At 45.8% G+C, this 23,041-nt stretch overlaps 1 protein-coding gene across 4 annotated transcripts in view; it reads right to left on the reverse strand.

The window, feature by feature from the left end:
• Positions 1–13,633, reverse strand: part of FXYD6 (FXYD domain containing ion transport regulator 6) — a 29,668-nt gene extending 16,035 nt beyond the window's left edge. The window contains exon 1 of one of the 4 annotated variants that reach the window (XM_045838496.1): positions 13,486–13,633. The gene's annotated coding sequence lies outside the window, so the exon portion shown is untranslated. Of the gene's footprint in view, positions 1–13,109; positions 13,325–13,485 lie in introns of those variants that run through there. The other 3 variants (XM_045838479.1, XM_045838506.1, XM_045838487.1) reach the window with 3 other exon arrangements.
• Positions 13,634–23,041: the final 9,408 nt, after the last annotated feature.

Here is a 23,041-nt window from a genome sequence, read left to right on the forward strand (position 1 = left end):
TAAGGACTGAAAACAGACAAGGTCCAGGACTCAAAATTATCATGGACAAATTGTTCTGATTTACTGGCAGAGAGGTAGATCTTTTATATTCTAAGATATTAGTCTTATTGTTTGGGAGGAAAATGGGACAGTAGTCTGATCTGATTGTGTTAAGCAAGGTCTGTGTGGAGACAGGGACTGGCCCCTGCAGCCTTGTGAGGTCCCCCAGCCTCGGATTTGATGAGAGCAGTGCAGTCTGAGTGTACTACCAGCTCTCTACTACTCCTGCTAATGAATGGAACTTGGGGAAGTGGTCAGCACAGACCAGCAGATAATGCCCAACCCGTGGCTTTGAAGGTGTTTTACTTCCATGAGATTTTAGATACCATAATGCCTCAGTGCTGGAACAGCTAAAATGTTCTTGATACTCACTGGCACCCCTTCAACCCCCAATGTTTTCCTGTCCCCTATCTGCGCCGGGGCAGCCAGGAGTCCTTGGCACCCGTGCACAGCCGCACCTTCCTCTCTAAACTGCTCATCACCTTCCTACTTCCCATCTTAGATGCTTTGGGCTTTTATGTACCAGAGAAAAAAGAAAGCAAAGAACAAAAGGACAGTCATATCTACTTGACAGCTCTGTGACAAGAGCTCCACAGGCAGCTTCCTGGGGTCCTTCCTGGCTAAGCCCAGTATTCCTCCCTCCTTCTTTGTATCAGGGCTGCTTTCAGGGATTGGATGTGTTCTTCTTTCATCTCATGTTCCATGTCACCAGTGACCTGGAAATAGTTAAAGACCACACTGTGGCTTCAAAACCCCTAATTTGTGCCCTTAAACAATTTGACCTTGATGTTCCCCAACCACAGTGACCCAGAGCCATGACCAAGTTTCATCTCTTTTTGTAAAATGAAGGATGGATTCTTCTTCCTCTTCAGCCCCTTCTGGGAGGTCGCTTGGAACTCCCTTTCCTCATGGAGCTGCAATGCAGGTCAGTGTGCCTGCAACCCCAGCTCCATACACACGTGGTGGGCGCTCTGGAACCAATGGCTGAAGAACATCAACTTCCCAAAGAGGTCAGGGCTGGAGCTCCTCGCAGTGACACAAAGCCCAGTCCCACTCACACTGCATACTTTGTGGGGCAGCAGCCTTGACTGGAGTGTGGAAGGGAAGGTGCAGGAAAGACTGGTGAATCTTCTAGGGGGCACAGGACAGTGAGTTTGGCAGTGGAATAAGCCAGCACCTAGAGATTGGGAGTTTGAGGGTGTGGGTAGGGGGGCAGAGGTCGGCTTGAAACATAGGAGTCCTTCTATGGACTCCATGGAAAGAAATGAGAGGAAGTAAAAATTCTAAGATGGAAAGCCTATATAAGAGGCCCAGTCTAGGAGTCTGGATTGGATATTTGAGGTAATAGTAATCATCACAACAAACAACACAGGTCAGGCATTATTCTTAGTACTTTAAATATTTATGCTCATTTGATCCTTAAAAATAGCCTATGAAGTATGTGTTAACATCAAACCCATTTTACAGGGAAAGAAACTGAGGCACACAGAGGTCACCTGGTGAGTAAAAGATGGATTACAAACTTTAACCTAGCTCAATCTGCTTCCCTGCTGGTAAGGGAAGGGTAGTCTTCCTGTTGTGAGCTCCTAGTTCCAGGCGCTGGGCCCCTCATCCCTCAGGAGGGCCACCTGCACTGAGGATCCCCAGGAGACTTACCACCCAGGCCACTGCCACTCTGTTTCTTACTCCTACCCCAGTCCAGCAGGCTGAAGCTGCAGGGCTCAGACACCTAAGCAAGTCAAATCAGCCTTGCAAAGAGGGCCATGATGAAGGGGGCGCCTCGGGGTAAACACTAACACAAGCTCCCCACCATCTCTAACTTCATACATATTCACAAGAGAAAAATAGTAGAATACACAGTGACTGCCAGCTCAGCCAGAGAGAGAATTTACATTTCCTTGTTGGATAGAGAACTGTTTACTCAGAAGGGCACTTTGTTTGTTTGGTTTAACTGATTACAGAATTGTGCAGCTGACGGTGGGGGGTGGGAGGCTGGTTAGTGGGAGCATGGGCTGGGTGCGATGGGGGACTAGCTAACCCATCCCCCGTCTGTGTTCCTGTTACAAAGGTTATTATAAAGGTCAAATGAGATAATATATGGAAAGGTTCTTCATAAACTATAAAGCTCTATGGTAACAATACTTAACATTTATAAGCATTCATGTCAAGTATATTTAATCCTTATAGCAGTTCAAGGAAATGGCTATGATTATGATCATTCCCATTATACAGATGGAGAAACTGAGGCCAGGAAAGGTAAGAAATTTGCCTGAAGTCCCAAAGCCAGAAAGTGGCAGAGCCTAGACTAGGGCGCAAGCAATGTAGCTCCAGAATCCTTCCTCTGAACCACTTTGCTACCCCGCCTCTATGCTGAGTGCCTTTGTGTATGTACTTGAGCAAGTTACTTTACCTCTCAGAGCCTTTCCTTCTGAAACAGTAAGATAGGAATAATAATATGCACTTCAGGAGTTGTGAGGATTAGATGAAATAGCCTTTGTTCATGGGCAATTATCCTTCCTCTGCCCACAACCAACCCATCTAAGAAGAGTATCTCCTTTTGCGGGGGGATGGCTCTTCCCCATTCCCATGCTGTAGGTCTACTGGAGGCTGCCAATCGCAGCCCCTCCCTTGCAGCTAAAAGGAATGGGTGTGAAACTCAGTGTTTCCCAGGGGCTGTCATGTTGGAACCCAGGAGAAAGGCTGAAAGCAGCCCAGCTGTGAAATGTGGGGAAGGGGAGAGCTCGGCCAGCAGCAGACAAAAGAGCTGACAGGAGGGGGACCGGGAGAAGGGACAGGGAGAGAGTCCAGAATCCCTTCCTTGCCTAAACGAGGTGGAGTTCTGTTTCTGTAATTTGCAGTGAAAAGGGATACCATGCCAGTGCTGAGCACTGCACCTAGCAAGTGGCAATGCTCTTTGAGCGTCAACTGTTAATATTATTAATGCCATCATCTCCCAACTCTTTCCTCAGCTTCCTTCTTCAACTTCTACCTTCTGTTGGGAAATGGGAAAGAAAAACAAAGAACCGAACAGGAAAAAAGCCCTCGTCCCCTCCTCTGACTCCCTTCCTTCCTCCTTTAGTTGTTATCTAACCACAGGAAGGTCCCTGCTTTCCTGACATGGGGCTGAAAGGAGGCAGGCCCACAACAGACAAACAAAGAGTGCCTGACAGACTCAAAAGGCTCCCCAGCCACGGCCTTCTTCTGCCTCAAGAAAAACAGCCTGCATCATCCAGGGCCACAGACAGGTGGCACAGAAAACCTCATCTTACTGAGTCTGCCAGAGACTGGTGACACATGCTCTTGGCCAGCACTGAGGGTGCAACCCCCCACCCCCGGCCCTGCCCAAGACACAGAAGCAAGATAAACAGAGATGGCAGGAGACAGCAGGAGAGGAAAGAAATCCCAGAAGAAGATAAATTAAGCAGGGAGGTGCCCAAAGACAAGCATGAGAGTCTGCAAGATGGAACAGAGGCTGGCTGACAGGCAGCACCCCGAGCAGGAACTGAGAAAAGGGGAAAAGGAGGGACACAGGTGGCAAAGCCAGGAGAGGTGGAGCTGCTGAGAAGAGAAAATGTGCTCTGGCAAAAACATCAAACGGCCTCCATGCTATGGTCCTCCCCACAAGACCCTAGCTGGGCCTATACCTGTGGCTGTCTTTGGTTGCCTCCACCCTGCCCCTGGGAGCCCTGGTCACAGTGATGCTCCCTGCTCCCAATAACAAGCAGAGAGGTGGAAATGCACTAGGGAAGGGTGTAGAAAAGAAAGTCACCAGAGAGCTGCCATTCCTGGGAGCAGCAACTCACCCTCCCTGACTGCAGGACAGCTGTCCAGTGGAAGATGAAAGTTTTCTGCTGTCCAGGCAGCCTGCTGGACAGGGGCAGATGCCCGAGACCTAGCCCTGGAGGGTTCTGGGCATCCCACCCCTCTGGTCAGCATGCTGCCCAGTCTTTCTCCTAACCCAAAGTCCTTGCAGAAGAAGCCAGAGACTACCACAAGGGGTCCCTTCAGTGTGACTCTAGGAGGGCTGCGCCCAGAGAAACACCAACAGGGCCAAGTAGACTTTTGCAAAACTGGGATGCTATGCCAAGGGCAGCCCTGGCCCTCCCACCTCCTTAGATTTCAGGGAGGTCAGGGCGGGATATTATCAGGACAGGGACTTGTCCTTCAGCCCCGGACCCTCATGTGTACCTGCGGCTGGGTTTTGCATGTTCCACACCCCACCCTGCTTCTCTTCCCTGAAGGGGATGATGATGGCAGTGAAGACGATGTCTACCAAATATATGGAAGACACTTTACTTACCAGACAACATCATGAGCATGAAACTCAAAGGAATACCACAAGGACAGGCAATGAGGGGTGTCACTGCCATTTCACAGATTAGAAAAGGTAAAGCTCAGAGTTATATGTTATTTGGCCAAGGTCCCACAGTTAACCATGGCATGGCTGGTATCAGCCCCTAATTCTATGGATATCAAATGCTCTGCTCTTTCTTGCTGCCTCCCTGGCAAGTGTGGCAATGTGTGGGAATTAAGGGAAATGAAAATGCTGACCTCACTCAAGACCCAGCTAGCCTCTCTGGATGGGAGTGTTCTTACCCAGGCCAGGGAAGAGGAACCAGGGTGAGAATAACCCAAATAAAGTTAAATAGCTTTATCAAACTTCAGCATGCATTATGATGTTTTTTTCCTTTCTCAGTTTCTTGTGCAACTCTGCTCTGTCACTATGGCTGATGTTAGGGTAAGACTGGGACCCTGGAGCCTCTCGGGAGAAGGGAGGAGGCCTAGCCTGTCTGTCAGCCATTGCTGGACCCCAGCAGCTCAGAATGCTGCCCTATCCCTCCCAGCTGAGCGTCAGCACCAGCAAGCACATTCATCTGCCTCCTCAGACTCTGCCCACCTCTCAGCAGCTGCCGGGCTTCCCTCTGCTCCCTGCCCAGCAGAACGTCAGTGCACTTACACTAGGAGCCGGACAGTGTCCCAGACCTGCTGTAGGCGATCCTGTCCACTGGAACTTGGCCTACAGGGGATGCCAACAGAACTACTTGCCTGGCAACTGGCAGCCTTTCTGAATGGGCAGCAAGAAGAAGATCCCTTTTTTGCTGGTATGGCTCAGAATTAGCGTAAGGTATAGAACTGAAATAAAGACCACCCCTACTCAAAAATATATCCACACCCATAATATTCTCCCATGGAGAGATTTTTAAATTTCACAAAATGCTTCTTTTAAAAGGTAACTTCTTTCAATTCTAACAGTCATTTATGTCTTGGCCCAAGTTATTTTAATCAGATTGCTTTCCAAACAGCTGAGATCTGCCTGCACTTAGGTGGAGAAATTGGTGGGAAAAAAGACAGACATTTTGGAACAAAGTGTAATTTTGGAAAAAATGGTACCATTATCTTTCCAGTAACCAAATTAACATTTATTAATGGCCTACTGTTGTCCAGGAACTTGGCTCATCACTGAGGGTGCTCCAATAGCACAGTCCCTGCCTCACGGAGCTTACGGTCTAACCGAGGAGCATGAGTTAACAGACTGATATCCTTGTCTCAAGGACTGGAAAGAGCACAGCTCCCATCATGAGGCCCTGGAATTGTGCTGAAGGGACACTGAAAGGGACTGAAGACCCAGGCCTGTCAACACCACAGTGATGAATCAATCACACTAACAGTTTTCTCGATGTGATGTGATGAAAATCGCACTTTACCTTTGAGATCTTTGCCCCTAAACCAGTCAGTCCAGTCTAATCATGAGGAACACATCAGACAAATCCCAACTAAAGGACCTTACAATATGCCCGACCAGTCAAAACTGTATGGTGGTTAAAAAAAAAAAGCCAGTCTGAGAAACTCTCCCAGCCAAGAGGAACTTAAGAGGACATGACAACTAAGTATAATGTAGTAGCCTAGATGGGATCCTGGACTAGAAAAGGGACATTAGGTAAAAACTAAGGAAATGAGAATAAACTTCAGATAGTTATTAACAATGTGTCAATATTGGTTCATTATTTGTGTGAAAGATAATATAAATGAAGCCACTTCCAAATGAAGTTGGAGCTGCCACCCCAGAGGAACCCAGCATGGATTCCTCCTCAAATCTTTGGAATGTTTAGACTGGGCAAAGTAACCCTTCCACTGGGCCAGTGCAGCATTGGTCCAGTCTGCCAAACAACTGTTTGCAAAGCTAACAGGTAAGTAGACATTCTGACTACCAGACTGAAAATTAAAGTCATTCTTTAGGATTAGCACCACCAGGTATAGCCTAATGAATAACTAGCTTATCTGCACCTATAGAAAGTTCTTCCTTCTGCGCTGGCTGGTGTGGTTCAGTGGAATGAGCGCCAGCCTTCGAACCAAAGGGTCAACAGTTCAATTCCCAGTCAGGGCACATGCCTGGGTTGTGAGCCAGGTCCCCAGTAGGGGGCATGTGAGAGGCAACCACATGTTGATGTTTCTCTCTCTCTCCTCCCTCCCTTCTCCTTCATCTAAAAATAAATAAGTAAAATTTTTTTTAAACATTTTATTTATTTATTTTTAGAGAGGGAAGGGAGGGAGAGAGAGAGAGAGAGAGAAACATCAATGTGCGGTTGCTGGGGGTTATGGCCTGCAAGGTGTGTGCCCTGGCGTGTGCCCTGACTGGGAATCAAACCTGTGACACTTTGGTTCGCAGCCCGCACTCAATCCACTGAGCTATGCCAGCCAGGGCTTAATAAGTAAAATCTTAAAAAAAGGAAGTCCTTCCTTCAATTCCATGTAGTTATTCCCCCTCCATTCTTATTAAAAAAAAAAAATAAATAAATAAACACCTTGCCTTCACTCCCTAATTGGAACACTGGATTTCTGCCTGAATCAGTGCTTCCCAAATAGCTATTCTCTTGGATCTCAAATAAAAGCTTGACCTTTTATTTTTTTAGGTCAACATTCGTAACAAATGTAACAGATTTATGTAAGATATTAATAATAGGGGAAACTGGGAGGGGAGGCAGTATACTGGACCTCTTATCTGTTCAATTTTTTGTAAATCTAAAACTGTTTTCTGAAGGGCTATTAAAATTTTTAAATTCAGTTAAAAACAAAAACAGTCCCCCAACCTCATCCATCACCTTCCTGGAAAGCAGTATGAAGCACTGTAAGCTGTTCACATCGCCTGATTCTTCTCTGGTTCAGAAGCACAGGCCAAAGCCAGCAAAGGCTTTTAAAGCTGCCTTTGAAAACAAGTGCTTTGGGTCCAAACACAGGTCACAGATGAATCTTTGCCCTCCAGAGAAAATGTAACCTGTTCCCTAGATTTCCATTTAAATGTCCATCAAATAAACAATTGAACCTCAATTATTCTGTTTAATAGCCTCACTTAAAATGATTGGCCTCTTTACAAAATTCTAAAGAGAGGCTAATGAGCCAACAGGACTCAAAGCCTGAGACTGAGGAGAAAGCAGAGGGCAGTGACAATCTAGTGGGCTAAGGGACTCACAGTGGCTGGACCCTTGACTGAATTCCCCACACTTCCCTGACAGCTGCTGGGCAGCACAGAAGCAGGGCAGGTGCCTCTGGCCCAGATCTTCACTGCCTGACACCTCCCACAGTGGCCGCTTCCCACTGTGTCCCGTCCCACTGCTGGGCTTGCCCTACTACCCTTCCTTCATGAGGCGAGGTATCATGGGCCCACAGGTCCCCATGACTCAAAGCTGTTTCTCTGGAGCCCAGGATCTACCCAACCTGGCTGTCCAGGGGGAGTGGGAGGGACAAAACTCATTTATTACATAGTAGTGGACTTATTATTTTAACCAGGAGGCACCTTTACCTTTAACATGAAATCACTTCTCAGGAAGAGAAACACAGAGGAAGAAAATAACTGACCACAAAAAAATAAGTCCCCTTCCTCAGAAAAGGAAACACAGAACTTACAAGTCACAAACACAGGCCTGGTTTCTAGAAGTCTCTCTGGAGACCTCAAGGTAGAGTGGGCTCAGTGCCTTGCTGCCATTTCACCATCACTGTCGACATCTCAGCCATTATCCTGTGGGCTTCTCATAATAGCCTTCAGAGACAGAAGCAAGAGCAATACTGTGTGGCCAACTCCAGCACAGGCCAGTAACACGAGTTGTTCAGAATGCATCAGGAAACAGGCACTGCGGCCCAGGTCCTGCCCCCGAGGGGATCTCAGATCAGTTCTAGGGAATCTGGCTGGCAGGCAGCACTGCACAGAAGCCCCAGGCCAGGGCCCACAGGTTGGGCGGGTGTGAACAAATCAGGCTAGCAGTGGGATCACCTCCTCTATATATCTGCTAACAAAAGACCATTCAAGAGAGGACAGACAAGCAGTCCCAGTGGCAGAAACAGAAACTCAGAGCCACTGCCAGGCCAGAGGCCCAGGGGCCAGGCCCACCTACCCTACCCACAGCCATACCACAGTGACCTGGCAACTTGGCCGGCCTCTTATACAACCTCTGCCCAACAGCCTACCTCCTTGAAATCACAGCTCGGACCTCTGTGTTTGAGCCTGTAAAGTACTTTGCAATATAGTCACATTGCCTTGCTTGGGGGTTGATGTGGCATGGAGATAAGTCCTGACCCTTAGGGCCTGCATACCTAGGGTCTATCCTACCTCTGGGTGGTGAGGGTACGTTTATGCATGCATGGAGGATTTATCTGACCTTGTTTATCTCTGCTTCAGGAAACGCATTGTCCCCTCCTTCCTGACACATGCCTTCATTTCCACTGTTCCCACAGAACCAAGGCCCATACCTCTTTCCACATACTGCCACCACTAGGGTGTGTGTCTCCCCCATTGGGCTCTGAACTTCCTGGGTGTACAGCCACATTCTAGACAGGTCTGAATCTCCAGAACTTAACACAGTAGCTGCTCAATAAATATTGATGACTGACTGACTGGGCACTTCAACATCATTATCCCTTTAAGTCATAATCCAGTCTAAACTCAGAACAACCTAAGGATTTGTATGAAATTTTGAAGGAGTTTTAAAACATTCTCAGTGCCCTCTCTACCCCACACTTCCCCATGTCTGCTCTCTAGGTCTCAGTCAAATCCCAACCACCAAAATACTATGATAAATCAGCTACCTTCATTGACTTTAGCCCTTAAGCATCCCAGACCTAAGATGGAGTCAAATTCTTAGTTTTGGACTCTACCAAAGGAACTGGGTATAGGAATGAAGGAATCCACACCTTGGTAATGTATGGTTTGCACCTGGGTATGAGTGGTTGCCAGAAGACAGCTTTGAAGGACAAGTGGGCTTTCAACACCTCCTGGTGAGTGAGGACTTTTTCCTGCCTATGCTCAGCTCACATGTTCTCACTGGGCTTTCCCCATGTGTCTGACACCAAGCCAGGCACTGTCTAGGGGATAAGCTGACTTTGCCATTGAAGAGGTAAGTGGGGGCGAAGGGGAGAAAGTGTGGACATAAGTAGCTAAAATGAAAGTACATTGGGCCGCAGAGCATTCAGTGGTACAGGGAATAGGAAAGCATGTCTGTTTCCCAGGAATTAGGAAAAGCTATTTGAAAGGATGAGCAGTTGAGAGGTGCCTTGAAGGATGATATAATAACAACAAAATGTCATTCTGATAATAATGTCACTGCTATCATTACTATCATAGCAGCTAATAGGTCCTGAATGTTTGCTATGTGCTAGGCACCACATAAAGCACTTTACATAGCTTACCCTTCTCAACTCTCATGCTCATTTGACAGATAAGAAAACTGAGGTTTAGAAATATTAAGAAAACTAGCAAGCATAAGAATCCAGATAAGAGCCCAAGTGTGTGTGTCTCTGAAGGCTATCACCCCCAAAGTCAGCAGGCTGGAGTGATAGAGCTTATTCCAGATAGGACCTAAGCACAGGCAGAAGGGAGGAAATACAGACATGAAATGACCATCAGAGAAGGTGCCTAGAGAGTAGCTATAGCCAAGTTCCTGAGAGCCTTGAGTGTCAGTGCCAGGCACCTGTCCTTATTAAGAGGCAATGGAGAGCCACAGGAGGCCTGATGTAACTGGGCTTGATTAGCAGATCAGTGGGAAAATAGACTGGGATGGAGCAAATGGAAAGGAAGAGTCCATCACAATGGTCTGGATGACAGAATGCATCTGGGTGAGGTGAGAGGGTGTGAGAATCTGTGAGCGCGTGCCCATCTATGTGTTAGGTCTGCTAGATTATGTACATGTTTGAAAGGGAAAGTGTGTTAACTATGAGTGTGCGTGTGAGTGTGCAGGGCCTTTCTGTTGAAGAAGAAGGTTGCAGAGCCTTTCTGGTGGGAGGTGGGGTCAAGTAAGCAGTGGGAGAGAAGAAGGGACATGACAAATCAATTGGTCTATCTAAGGAGGGCTCTGGTGAATGAGAAACCATCATTTCACAGCTCTGCGAGCCCCCAGAAGCGCACAGAGCCTGGCACAACAGAGGAACTCAATTAACATTTGTTAAAATAATGTAAGAATGAATCTAAGATCTTGGCCTCAGGTCTCTTCTGAGGCCTGACTTCACCCTTCAGCAGTGTGTGTGTGGGGGGGGTCACTGTCATTCCAACTAGACCCTCCCTCATCTCCAGTCCCCTCCACCCCAGATAAGATCTTCTGAGCTGGAGCAGTTACACTCCCAGAGCCCCAGCCCTCTTCCTGGGCCTTGTGCTCCCTCTAATATCTTTCTAGCAGCTCCAAGCTGACCTCATACTTTCTCAGGTCAGGTTCTTCCCTCCTGCCTCCTATTCCAAAGCAAAGATGCTGCCAAACTGGCCCCAAGCTTTTGCCTGAGCTCAAAATATACTGCTTCTCATCAGGTGCAGAGAGAACTGACCAACTCTCCCTGTCCCACTCTCTAGCTGGCCAAAGGCTCTCCCTCCAGAGGATTTCACAGACCCACCAAAGGATGGCCTTAACCTCATCCTCTCCAGAGGACACTTCTTTCAAGACTCTGCCCAGTTCGTTTTCATCCTGGCAGAAAAGACCAGGTAGACCAGTGTCTAGAAGGGGCTGGCTCCCATGGCCCAAGAGAGGAAAACTTGGTCTCAGTTTCTTAGGTGCCTCCTGTCCTACCAAATGTAAGGGGAGGCTTTCTCTGGAGTAAACAGAGAAGAGCTCCCTTCCTGTTCAGCTCAGCTGCAACCCTGTTTTATGAAATAATGATTACATTTCAGCACCTAGAGAGAAAAGGGATCTCTTTCAGATCATATAATCTACAAAAATTTAGAGGAATAAATGCCTTTGAAATCATGGAATCTAACCCTACCCCCCCAAAACAAAGCAGTATTGACAGACATGGAAATGAACAGGTGTGGAAGTAGAGGTTTAAAATCTTGGAAGCTTTCAGTTGCTTTAGATCAATCTAAGCCATTTCTGGCTTTCACCAAAACCCAGTTTGCAGCCAAGAGCATCTGTGGAATAAAGGCACTTACCCTTGGGGCAGAGCCTGGACGAGAACCTGGGTCTATGGCTCCAGGCACGTAGCCTGTATTCTACAGGCTCTCTGCCTCCTGGGGCTGGGGCTGTCATGACTGATTTATTTCCTCCAGAGCACTTGGGCAGAAGCTGGTGAGTGATTTGTTAGACAGTGAGTCCTGGGGGCTGCCTGGCACAGGCTGCCTGCCATCCAGATGGCAGCCACCTGAATACAACACGGCTATGGGGCAGGGAAGCATGTGCTCTGATTTATGGGGGATGAAGGTAGGCTGGCTCTGAGCAGAGACTCCTAGGGCGGGTCCAGGAGCCTCAGGCTTTACTCAGGGCCAGGGCATGGAGAAAGCAAACAGTGGAGAGATTTAAATTCTGGTCTGAGACCCACCTCTTGAGTCTAGCACTGAGAAGAGGGTCTCCCCTTGGGTATCTGGAAGTGTGTTTCTCTCTATCTTCCTGTCAGGGTTCCTGGGGAAATGTTTCCTTCTGGGCCTTCTTAGTCTTTCCCTATATGCTTTGGCATAGAGCTGATAAGGCAGGAAATGTCTGGTCTTCCAGCTGAGATCTATATAGAAGTACCATGTGTGTGTTGGGGAGGTGATGGTATGGGTTATAGTTTGTGTGTATGTGAGCATGCACAATGTGATGGCAGGATGTATGGGTAGCATTGTGAGTAGTGTGTTGTAGTGAGTTATACATATGGTGTATTTGGTGTGTATGCGATGTGATATATGTGTATGAGTGGTGGTGTGTGTGTAGTATGGTATATGTACATATATGTATTTGGGTGTGTTTGTGATATGTCATGTGGGGGGGATGAGTGGAGTGGGTAAGGGGCCATGTAAGTTTGGGTGGGAGCTAGCTATGCAGGGAACCCTCCCAGAGAAGCCAGATAACCAGTATCTAGGCAGCCATGTTGGGGGGAGGGGAGGAGATCTGGAGGTGAGGAATGGGCAGAAAAAGGAGGGAGGCTGAGAATTAAAAGGGAATTTCCATGGCAACTACCAGGCACGTCACAGGCAATAGGCTAAGTTGCAGAAACAGATATACACACCCGCATACACAATATGAGAGCACCAGGTCCCCAGAGTGGGGGTCCTTTCATCAGAACCGACTACCCACTAATCCATCTCCAAACCTGGAAATCCAGCCCAGCCTCAGAGCACCATGCCAAGGAGACAAAGAAAATGAAGACAGAGGTCACATGGATGGGAAGAAGCCTTAGCTGCCTCAGCCCCTCACATCTGGGAGGTTGGCAGCAGGGGTCTGAGCAGGCTCATTTCTCCAGCACAGCTGCTCCCTGCCCCAAACTTGGGTGCTTTCTCTACCAGCCACCACTTGTAAGAGCCAGAAGCAAGCGCCAGAGGCTGCAGGCTGCTCTTCCAACTCTCCACGAAGCTCAGCGAGACACAATGTGGGAGGCTCTGCCAGGGTCAGCCCTGCCGGAAAAGGGGCCTAGCAGGAGGAAAGGAGGGATTGGGGCGGGGAGGGGGTCAGAGCCCCCTAGAAGAAATAGGTTCCGGATAAACAAGGAGAAAAAAATTGATGCAGGCGTTCTCATGAATCCCCATGCCCTGGAACCACAGCCTTTCTTTACCGCCCCCCCCGCCACAGGCCTGCCACTCCCCAAACCAGCAAGTTCCATTTTGTATTGCTTGTGTCCACACTCACATTAGCCACCTTCCCACGCTCTGCTCCGGTGTCCACAGCTTCCAAATAGCAAAGGAAAGACTCCCCCTGGGTGTACGGTGGTGCAGCCCTTTCGCCTTCTCCTAAAAACTACAGCCTCGAGCTCCAGGCAGCAGCAAGCGCTCTTCCAGCCACCAGCTTCACCCCACCTCCAGCGCCTGCCTCCCCTTCCGACGCCTACCTCCTTTTTTACATCCCAACCTGATTTCCGCTGCCCAAGCGGCAGGTGTTGGTGAAGACGGCCCACACCCACGAAACAAACAAACCCTGCAGCTCCCCGGCGTCCGGGATCCAGCCCCACCCTAGATTCTCCCTCCTGAAAGAAGAACCCAACTTTATCACCTCCTCCGCCTCTTACCTGCACACCGCCGTCCCCTCCGAGACGATCGCGGGAGGACACACAGAGTGCGGAAGAGCTGGGAGTGGCGGGCCTAGGGCAGGACGGTGGAGAGGCTTTCTCTGTTTTCCCGCCTCCCCTCAGCCTAGGGCGGGAGGGGGAGACTCGCGTCCTGCGGGGTGGGACCAGTGGGCGGAGCCCCGCGAGCTTTTCGGGCGACCGCCGCCTCGCGGTCGCCTTCCGCTGGCTTCGGGATCGCGTTCCCCCGGATCCCTGTGGCCCTGGCCCCTGCCCTGGCTCGGGCTCCCGTCTCGCCCCCTAGCCCTCCGGGCAGTAAGGGATGCTTTCCCAGGTCGGCCACTTCCGAAAAGCAACAGGAGCCTGCAGTGGAGGGGCGGGCCAGAGCCAGCATGGGTTTACCACGGAGCCGCCTTTTGATTTTACTCTAGTGATGGTGGGAAGAGAGCAGGACAAACACAATGACAGAGCTAGTGCCACTCTGAAATAGAAAGCTGAAGGGACCAGGGGAAAAAAAGATAAAATAACCCAGCACCAGACGCAGCAACCCACGTTTATTGGAGCCTTGGCAGTTAAGGGGAATGTGCACCAAATGTGCACCATTTATGTGCACGTGAATGGCTCTGTCCTGGCGTCCGTGAGTCGGCTCCAGTTGTAGTTGCAGCTGTCATTTCAGCTAGAGCCAGATGTGGTGCCAGGGATGAGGTGCTCAACCCCAACCACAGATTACTGCTCAGAACCCCCTTTTCAAGATCCTCCCGCCCCCATCACAGTACTCCCCTCTCTCCCGCCCACTCCTCAGGGTCCAAATTCAAGACATATTTGAAGATTTAAATCCTAGGGCTACAGAACTCAAGCTGTGCCTTGATCTAGAGCCCATGTGAAAATGGCTCTGAGACCACTGACTTCCTGGGATGCTTAATCTAGCCCTCAGAGTGAGTGCTCAGTGAAGCAGCAGTCACGGGAAAGAGTAGGCTTATAGGAAGGGAAGAGGCCAGGCACTGGCAGAAACCGCAGAAATCACAGAAACAGGGCAACGGCTGACCACTTAACTGGGGGCCTGGAGGCCATGCTGCTTGCCATGAAGCTGCCCAGCCTCAGCCAAGATGGGGCAACAGGGTGAGGGGTGGCTCCTGAGAGAGGCTGCAGTGTCCAAGCCTGGGCAGGGCCTCAGGGACTTCATTACAGACCCCAAACCCTGGGAGGATGAGTACTGCTAGAAAGAGTTCCAGCCCTACTTCTAATACCTCTGTCCTGGGCCTCCAGTTTCTCATTTGTACAATAAAAGAGGTGGACTACATTATGCTGAGGCCCCTTTCAGCTGGAACCCTAAGTGATTTAATTGTTTTAATAAATGGTCAGGTCTCAAAACCTCAAGGCAGGAAATTTACATAAATCCAAAAAAGCTTTGCACATATTTGAAAGCCATGCCTGGCTACTGAGACCATGAGGCCCTGGGGAGGATAGCTCTGATCCATGTCACTTTACATAGACTGAGTAACATTTGTGTTCCTGTCATTTCCTCCATAAGCTGAGGACTTGATTACAATTCGCTCTAGATGAGAGAGATCCAACCATGCCACTTGCTAAGCCCGTGTCCTTGGGCAAGTAGATTAATCTCTCCCAGATGCCTTTGAATACTGCCTTAGCCTGTTGGCTAACTCTGTGCTGCTTTTTGAAGTTTTTACTGGCAAGGACTCATCAAACCCAGGCTGCGCAAGCCTGTTAGGGAAAGGAAAGACCAGGGGTCAGAACTCCCAGGCTGAGCTACTTCTTAGTACCAGCCCCTATCCTACCAGAAAATTTCAAGGTGTTTGGCCACATTATTTCCCAGGCATGCCTGCCTGACACTGCTGAACAACAATAGGTGGCAGAGGGATGCCAGAAGCTATATTCACATGAGGAAGGGCAATGGTTTGCCTCTCAAATAGTGTTTTTTCCAGTCTATCCAGGAACACTGCTGAAAGGAGTTTCGGACAACACAGCTGTGAAGTCACACACAAGCTTGTTCTAGAGGGAGTCATGTCTCTTCTAGTGGGAGGAGAAACACATCTAGTCTCTACCCTATGCATCATATGGGCATGGGTAGAAAAAAGGTAGTCAACTGCTCCATTTGCTCTACACATGTATTGATATAAGGAGCTACTCTTCACTGAGCCCTGGGACAAGCTCTGGAGTATAATGCTGAAAGGAAAGACACACTAATAGCTGAGATATTTATCAAAAAGTTCCATTAATAGTGTGTGAATAAAACATGGTTCAAATCCCTGAGGGTGTAACTTTGAGAACTGAGCTGAAGGGTCAAGAGATGTTAAGGAGGTGAGACAAAGAAGCCAGGTATTGGAGTGACAGGCAGACTTGGAAAATGATTCTGACACAAGAACAGAAGCAACATGTGCAAAGGCTCTGAGGTAGAAGGAGCATGGCATGAAGGGAGCTACTGTGGCTCTCAGGCAGAGGAGACAAGCCAGAGAAGGAAGCAGACACCCAACCAGACAAGCCTGGTAGTTCCTGGGTTAATCCAACCTTTATCTTCAGGACAATGGGAAGCCACTAAAAGGCACCTACAAACTGTTGCAAGCAAGAATTGGGGAGTGGCTGGTTGTTGCCAGGGGACTGTCCAGTCAAGGGCTGTGAGGAGAGCAGTGCTAATGCAAAGTTAAGAAATGGGCCTGGATCCGAACTGAAGAGAACCCTACTTCCCTAGATGCCTGACCAGCAAAGAGAGAGAGAGAGAGAACCCGTGCAGGGGTGTACAGCCATGGTGGAAGTAGGGTAAGAAACCATCTCTGAAATACTCCTCCTCTGCTCTACTCCCAGAATTGGAACCATGGGACACATAGGGCTTGGGAGGACAGCAAAACTGTCAGAAGCATAAAGGACTGACTGCTCCAAGCTGTAAAGCATGTGCTCAAACTATGTAACTTACTGAGCAGCTAAAGCCCCATCTGGATACCACTTGCCCCAGTTCCCTTATACTGTGGCAAAAAAAATAGCTCTTCATTATGTCAGTTCCCGGGGTCACATGACCACAGGGAAAATTAAAGGAGCAAGACAAGAAGTCTTGAAAGGAAGACCCCTGCCCTTTCTAGCAGGTAATACTCCAAGATGAACTAAGGAAACTTTACAGGTGTCACTTCATCCTGGGGTGCAGAGTGAAAAACCAGAGCAGATCCTGCCCACTCTTGAGGCTCAGAGCAGGCTGCCCCAAGATACCCCACAATGGCATATTAATTATTTGGAATTCAAGTTACTTGAGAAATTGCAGTACAAGAAGAAAACTGACTTTTCTGTTCTATTAAAAGCAGAAGAGGAATGTCCCATATAGTAGATGCCTTCCCTGCTCCTGAGGACTGAAAGTTACCACAACAGTTTGACAAATCCAGAGTGGAAATCTTGTATAAACAAGCCTAATGATGCCTTTACTAATTTACTACCCAAGCCCAAACTTTATTCAGATTCCTCACTGAGGAACATCCAAACCTTACTTAGATTCCTTTCCAATGAGCACTAACTTTCTTTGTCCTGTAAATTTCTCACAATTTATTCATCTCTTTGTCTAAAAAGTATAAAAAGGTGTCTGGTTCAGTCATTTCTTTGAGCTTCATTTTATGATCTGAACATCATACTGTGATTCTCCCATGAGTATATGTTACAGTGTTTTTTTTCTGTGAATTCTAGACTTGTCTCAATTTTACTATGTATTGCTTGTTCAAGCATAAGAACTAAAAAAGGGAGGTAGGAATTCTCCCCATCCAACCCCTCAGCCAAATGCTAAGCCCTCAACCCCTGGGTCAAAACTCTTTCCTAACTCCTTAGCAAGAAGAGCTTGCTCACTTCCAAACCACTCCTTGATCCAGATCCCTTCCTCCCTCCCTAACTGTGCCTTCCCACACTCTTCTGGCTTCTCCCTAAACTATCTGTGCCAGAGAACATACAGTGGAATAAAGGCAGCATATTCAATAAATAGTGTTGGGAAAATTGGACAGATACATGCAAGAAAAAATGAACTGACCACCTTCTTATACCATATAAACTCAAAATGGATGAAAGACTAAAATGAAAGACTCAAAACCATAAAACTAAAAGAAAACATAGGCAGTAAACACTGACATTTCTCTTAGTAATATTTTTTCTGATATATCTTCTTGGGCAAGGGAAACAAAAATAAATAAATAAATAAACAAATAAACAAACAAACAAATAAATAAAGACTGTATTAAACTAAAAAGGTTTTGCATGCTATCATCAACAAAACAAAAATATAACCTACTAAATGGGAAAGGTTATTTGCCAATGATACACCAGATAAGGAGTCAATATACAAAATTTATAAGAAACTCATACAATTCAACACCAAAAAAAATCCAATTAAAAAAATAGACAGAAAACCTCAATAGACACTTCTCCAAAGAGGAAACAGATGGCCAACAGAAATATGAAAATATACTCAATGTCCCTAATCATCAGAGAAATGTAAATTAAAACCACATACCTGCCAGAACAGCTATGATCAATTAATCAACAACAAGTTCTGACAAGGATGTGGAGAAAAGGGAACACTTGTGCACTGTTGGTGGGGATTCAGACTGGTGCAGCCACTGTGGAAAGCAGGATGGAGATACCTCAGAAATTAAAAATGAAACTGCCTTATGACCCAGTGATTCTACTTCTGGGTATGTATCCAAAGACATCCAGAACACTAATTTGAAAGGATATGTACACCCCTATGTTCATTGCAGCATTATTTACAATAACCAAGATGTGGAAACAGCCCAAGTGCCCATCAATAGAAAGTGGATAAAAAAGCTATGTGGTACATTTACACAGTGGAATACTACTCAGCCATAAAAATGAAATCTTACCATTTGTGACAACATCAGTGGACCTAAAGGATATTATGCTGAGTGAAATAAGTCAGGCAAAAAAGGACAACTGCCATATGATTTCACTTCTATGGGGAATATAAAGAATAGAATAAATGAACAAATAATACAAAACCACACTCATAGATACAGAGAACAGATTGATGGTTGCCAGAGAGGAGAGGAGGGGTTAGGGGAGGGGGAGTGAAAAAAAATGAAGGGATTAAGAAGTACAAATTGGAGTTACAAAATGGTCATAAGGATGTAAAGTACAGTGTAGGGAACATTCTAATAGCTCTGTATGATGCCAGGTAGGTGTTTGTATTATTGGGGGGAGGGATCACTCTAAGTTGTATGGTTGTCTGGCCACTGTTCTGTACTCCTGAAACTAACATAAAATAGTGTTGAGTGTCAACTTTAATTGAAAAATAAAATAAAATAAAATAAAATAAAATAAAATAAAATAAGAAAACAAAGTAGCTGTGCCAGGCTTTTGTTACTCTGATTTATGTGACTCCTGAACAATCCTATCCACAACCATGGTTCTACCACCCACTGAGGGCTGGTGACCCCTCACCTCAGACATCCAGCTAAATAAGCCCCTGGGGAGAATCAGAACTGCTCCCACTGAATTCATCTTCTGACCCATGACGTCTCTCTCAATTCATAAATGGCACTGCCCCAACCCACTTACTCTTCCTCGCTCCTCTCCCCCGACTGTTTCCGTTCTAGGTCAGGCCTCTGTGGGACCAGCCTCCTCCTAGTGACTCTGACTCTGTCTCCCCACCCCCAGGCTATTAACTCTTGTTTGGTGGAATTATTTTCCAAAACACAGATATGTTTTATACCTTCTGTGGCTCCCTAGTTTCTAGTAGTTAAAATCCAACTTTAAAAAAATTAAAATACAAAATTGTTCCTATCATAGAACTCTTCAGGTATAAATTGTTCTTTCAAAATCATGGGTTACAGTGAATCATCCTTTATAATTTCTGTCTGCATGGGGACTCCTGAGTTGGCCCGAGACATTAAAGTTTAAGTTTTCTTTAATTTTTTTTAATTTTTTCAACTATAGTTGACATTTAATATGATATTAGTTTTAAGAGCACAGCATAGAAGTTAGACATTTGTATAATTTACAAGGTGATCCCCTCAATAAGACTAGTGCCCATCTGACACCATGCATAGTTATTACAGTATTACTGACTATATTCCCTATGCTATACTTTACATCCCTGTGACTCTTCTATAACTGCCAATTTTTACTACTTAATCCCTTCCCCTTTTTTACCCATCATCCAAATTCCCCTCTCATCTGGCAACAATCAGTTTGTTTTCTGTAGTTATGAGTGTATTTCTGCTTTATTTGCCCACTTATTTTGTTTTTTAGATTCCACATATAAGTGAAATCATAGTATTTGGCTTACTCTGTCTGTCTGATTTACTTCCTTCTAGGTCCATCCATGCTTTGTACAGGGTAAGATTTCTTTCTTTTCTATGGCTGAATAATATTTCATCATGTGTATGTACCACATCTTCTTCAGCCAATCTCCTATCACTGGACACTTAGGTTGCTTCCATATCTTGGTTATTATAAATAATACTGAAGTGAACATAGGGATGCATATATCTTTTTGAATTACTGTTTTGTAGTTCTTCAAATAAATACCCAGAAATTGGATTGCTGGGTCATATGGTAGTTCTATTTTTTAATTGTCTGAGGAAACTCGATACAGTTTTTCACAGTGGCTGCATCAATTTGCAAACCTACCAACAGTGTATTAGAGTTTTAGGGTTCCCTTTTCTCCACTTCCTTGACAACACTTGTTTATTGATTTATTGATAGTAGCCATTCTGACAGGTATGAGATGATATGTTATTTTGGTTTTAACTTGCATTATTCTGATGATTAGTGACATTGAGCATCTTTTCATATGTCTATTAATCATCTGTATGTCTTCTTTGGAGAAGTGTCTATTCAGGGCTTCTGCCTACTTTTTAACTGGAATTTTTGGGGTTAAGTTGTAGAAATTTCTTATGTATTTTGTTATTAACTCCTTATTAGATATATCATTGGCAAATAACTCCTTCAGTTCAATAGGTTGCCTTTTTGTTTTGTTTATGGTTTCTTTTGTTGTGCAAAACTTTTGATGTAGCCCCATTTGTTTTTTGTTTGTCAGTTTCTCTTGCCCAAGAATATATATCCAAAAAAAGATTACTAAGAGTGATGTCAAAGAGTTTACTGCCTCTGTTTTCTTTTGGGAATCTTATGGTTTCAGGTCTTATATTTAAGTCTTTAATCTATTTTGAGCTTATTCTTGCATATGGTATAAGGAGGCACTCTAGTTTCATTTTTCTGCATGTATCTGTCCAGTTTCTTCAACACCATTTATTGAAAAGACTGCCTTTACCCCATGGTATAGTCTTGCCTCTTTTCTCATAGGTTACTTGACCATATAGGTGTAGGTTTATTTCTGGGCTCTCTCCTCTGCTTTGTTGATCTGTGTGTCTGTTTTATGGCAGTACCAAGCTGTTTTGATTACAAAGCCTTACAGTGTAGTTCTATATCAGGTATCATGAAACCTAAAACTTTGTTCTTTTTCCTCAAAGTTGTTGTGGCTTCTAAGGGTCTTTTGTGGTTCTGTATAAATTTTAGGATTATTTATTCTAGTTCTGTGAAAAAATGTCATTGGTGTTTTGATAGGGATTGCATTGAATCTGTAGATTCAATTTGGACATAATAGGTTGTATGGACATAAAATATGGGTAGTATGAACATAAAATCCAACTTCCTAAGATGATATTTAGTCTTTATAGCCCAATACTCTTTTCTGCTTCATCTTCTGAGACATTCTCTGCCTTGTCTTCCCCATCCCATCACTCTAGGCACCCCATTCCTTGCAAACACTATCTCATAGCTCAAGAAAGCCAGTCACTCCTTGCTCTCCTGCCCCCAAACTATTACTCAGATAATTTTTTCTGCTTAAAATATCCTCTCTCTCACTTCTCTACCTTATAAGAATCCTACCTACTATGCAAAGCTAAATTTAAATATCACCTCATTGATATCGAAGCTATCTTGTCCATGCTGTCATTAACAATGTTGTGTCTCCACACGTCTTTGTACATATCAGAGTCTGAATTTTACTGTGTCTAATTCCATGTAAGTGCTGCCCTCATAGAACGAGAATGCCTTGGGGTTATCTGGGCATCTTTTTAAAAAATTTTTAATTGTTGTTCAAGTACAGTTTTCTGTCTTTTACTCCCATCCCAGCCCACCCCTCAGTACTCCCCACCTCCCTCCCATTTTCACCCCCCCCACTACTTTTTGTCCATGTGTCCTTTATACTTGTTCCTGTAAACCCTTCCCCTTTTCCCCTGAAATTCCCTTCCGTCTCCCCTCTGGTCACTGTCAGCCTGTTCTCTGTTTCAGTGTCTTTGGTTATATTTTGCTTGTTTGTTTGTTTAGGTTCCTGTTAAAGGTGAGATCATATGGTATTTGTCTTTCATGACCTGGCTTATTTCACTTAGCGTAATGCTTTCCTGTCCCATCCATGCTGTCACAAAGGGTAGGAGCTCCTTTTTTCTTTCTGCTGCATAGAATTCCATTGCGTAATTGTACCATAGATTTTGATCCATTCATTTACTGATGGGCATCTAGGTTGCTTCCAACACTTGGCTATTGTAAATTGTGCTGCTATGAACATTGGGGTGCATAGGTTCTTTTGGATTTGTGTTTCAGGGTTCTTAGGATATAATCCTAGCAGGGGAATTGCTGGGTCAAAAGGCAGATCCATTTTTAGTTTTCTGAGGAAATTCCATACTGTTTTCCATAGTGGTTGTACCAGTCTGCAATCCCACCAACAGTGCACTAGGGTCCCCTTTTCTCCACAACCTCTCCAACACTTGTTGTCTGTTGCTTTGTTTATGATGGCCATTCTGACCAGTGTGAAGTGGTTAGCTGGGCATCTTACTGCATTTATAGACCCCAGGGTCTTGCTTAACCCAACTATAACTGCAGCTCACAAGACCCTATATGATCTTGCTCCAGCCAGCCTCTCCAGATTACATTGGATATTTTCTTGCTTGTTCTGTCTCCAGTCAGCAATCTCTCAGTTTAACCAAAGGGTCTTCAGTCCTGGTTGTCTGAGCGGTGGCACCTTGGGCCTAGACCATGCATGTGAAATGCACTTGCTTCGTTCTCTCTTACCAAGATGAGTGGGTGAAATAGCTTATGATATTGAGGTCACAGGCAAAAGAAAAATGGGTAGTGAGTCTCACTGGGCTCCTAGGCCAGACTGCCTAAGAGGAAGAGCAGATAACCCTGACATTGGGATTTGAAAATCAGGATGTCTCTATGTGTGGAGCTATAGGAACTGGGTAGGATGACAGACACTGTTGGTTCCCTAGACCAAATCCATTCTCTTTTTTTTTTTTTGCCTTTCTATCAGAATTGTTTTCTAGCTGAGCTGCAATGTGCTCAGTTTAAACTGATTTTCCAGAGTCCTTTGCAACTAGAGGTGTCCATGTGATCCATTTCTGGCCAAGAAGATGGGAACAGAATTATACTGAGTAATAATTCTAAGAAAGACACAGAATTCTAAGAAAGGGCTCTTTGCCCTTCTCCTTTTTCCTCTTCCCTTCTCTCTCCCTCCTCCTTTCTTTTCTTCCCCTCATCTCTCTTCACCTCCTCTTCT

This window comes from Phyllostomus hastatus, unplaced genomic scaffold, assembly GCF_019186645.2.
Source record: "Phyllostomus hastatus isolate PE091 unplaced genomic scaffold, TTU_PhHast_1.1 phas_contig_113, whole genome shotgun sequence".
In the NCBI taxonomy this organism is placed as follows: domain Eukaryota; kingdom Metazoa; phylum Chordata; class Mammalia; order Chiroptera; family Phyllostomidae; genus Phyllostomus; species Phyllostomus hastatus.